The following is a 2,547-nucleotide window of genomic DNA, read 5'->3' on the forward strand; positions in this document are numbered from 1 at the left end:
AACCGCTCGTATTGCCATCGGTTAAAACAACCCAACAGGCCCATCAGTGCCCTCGTTCCCAATAAACCAAACTGTTCTCCCTATCCTCATGCCCATTGGCTTCTTTCCCATGTTTATATCATGTTCAGCTTAGCTTGTAGGCTTTCCTGGAGCAAGGAGCCAAACTAGACACAACAGCTTTCTCCCTGCCCGCTTTTCTCTATGTTCTTTCCCTTCCTGAGCTCGCTCTCAGGTCTCGATGTGCCGCATGGAGGGTGTGGGGCAGAGCTGAGTGTATGGGTGTCACTGTTCCCAGATCCCTGTCACATAGCAGTCCTACTGAACGTGTTGGTATGGGTCCAGGCAGCTGGTCACTCCCTCTTGAGGGACATTGGACTGTCTACAATCCAAGTTCAGGCTGATGCTGTCTGTCTAGCCAGAAGAAGGATGATCTGCAGAAAAGAGGATCATTTCAATGTAGTCTCTGAAGGCTGGCAGCCCAAGCAGTGGTTTTATGCCTGGCCTTGCTGTTGAGGCTACAGCTTGCTTCTCCCAAGCGGGTAGGGGGAGAAGAAAGTCTGGGCTTGCCATTGGAAACCAAGGCTGAGAGGCAGACCCACAGATATAAGGAGGGAAAGGCAGACTTCGGCTGAGTATCTCTGGGGCCCTGTGAGACCAAGGCTTCAATCAAGAGGATATCCTCTTGAAATAAGCTGCTGGGAAGCTAGAGAAAGGATCTGCACTCCTGGGGCTCTTGCCATCTGTAGCAGATATTCCTGTCCCCTGGTGAGATGCTCCTGCCAAAGGATATGTGTGGTACTTGGGGGTACTTTTTCCAGCACCAACTCCCTCCACCTGGGCTGTTGATGCAGTTAGATGGTTTATACAGTTTCCGTTCCCCACATTGTTCACATTTTGCTCACACTTTCTACATGACAACAGCTCAGACTGGGTGGAATAGGGACATTTCCCAATGTTGCAGAAATGCCCTGTTCTCTTTGGGGGGCTTCCACACAATGATAAGTTCTGGTTTCGATCCATTCCCACCCTGGTTTTCTGACGGGTCCTTGGACATAATGTTCACAACAGTTTATGGGTACCTTAGTTAGCTCTTGGGCAGTGCCAGGCCTTTCAGGGAGTCTCTGTCTCTAAGAAACCCTGGGAGAACAGGATACAGCAAATGAGAAATTGCCTTTGCTCTGCACACCGTGACTTCACCCTAAGCCAAAGCTCTGGACGAGCATTAACTCTTCAGCAAGGAGATGGGGAAGCTGGCAAAATGTTGACCAGGAAGATACAAGGAGGGCTGGGCAAAAAATACACCATTCAAAGGTCCTGACTTCTATGTCATAAATTCTCCTCCAAAATCTGCTTCTGCTCCCTCCTCATGAGAATTGTTGTCTGAAACAAAGATTAACACGTATGCATGTACACATATAATAGTGCACACGGGGTGTATCTCTGCATGAGATGGACATATGTATCTTACAAATACTTTTTGCCCCTCCCTTTGTATATGTGGGAGTCCTTTTTATTTGCATTTTGGTTTTTGAGGCTTAGAACGCCTCCACAGCAGATTTTAAGATAATTCACTTAGTCGCAAGGGACAAGACTTTTTCTTAAACAAACCTTGGAGCTGTGGGTGGGCAAGATGTGGGAATTTCTTCCAGATTTACTGCTTGGTTGGTAGAGGGACTACAGACAGACCTGGGTCTTCTAGCTCTTGGGTCTTTTCCCATGGCCTCGGCAGGAGAAGCCTGAAGAGCAATAGTGGGACCAACAGGCTTGAGTTATCCTCCTCGCTGAGACACTTCCCCAGTCCCTTTGCCCTACACAACACAGTCTTGTTTTTCAGCCTTGGTGGGTCCCCGAAGTTTCAGGGAGGTAAGAACAAATGGGAAAACCGGGCAAAAGATATGTTTTTGTCTTCTGCCCAGCACCATCAGTTGATGCTTCTGGGGTGTTTGTGAGACTGTGCAGAGATTTAAGTGTGACTGATTTTCAGATAGCATCTACCATTGCTCAGGATGTCAGGACAGGGAGTGAGGTGGGGGAATGCTTGGAAGCCACAGAGCATTTAGTTGTTAAATTGTGAAATAAATTTTCTTGTGTATTTTCTGTGCTATTAGAGTTTCACTAAGATAAAAGCAAGGGATGGAGTTTCTGCTTTGCTGTTTCTTCACAGCACTGCTGAGACTAAAAATGTTGCTGAGCGATCGTGGCCCCACTGAAGAGATTAACACGAACATGAACCTATGACCAAGGCATGGAGCTGCCTCCAGGTGATGGGAAGAAACGGAGGAACCATCTGCAGAACTTTTACTCGTTTTAGACTGAGACTTTCAGAGCTGCTAAGTCTGATTTCAGTCCAAAGGATATTATTTCACTTTTGTGGTACGACAGATTCAGAGAGCATGTGCGGCAACACAGGCAACACAACTGGGCCCTGTAGTCCAGGGCATGGTGGCAATCCTCCCACCACAGATGCGAAGGGAAGGGAAGGGAAGGGAAGGGAAGGGAAGGGAAGGGAAGGGAAGGGAAGAGGAGGGGCACCAGGCTGGGGTCCCA

This window comes from Buceros rhinoceros, unplaced genomic scaffold (genome assembly GCF_000710305.1).
Source record: "Buceros rhinoceros silvestris isolate BGI_N320 unplaced genomic scaffold, ASM71030v1 scaffold5981, whole genome shotgun sequence".
In the NCBI taxonomy this organism is placed as follows: domain Eukaryota; kingdom Metazoa; phylum Chordata; class Aves; order Bucerotiformes; family Bucerotidae; genus Buceros; species Buceros rhinoceros.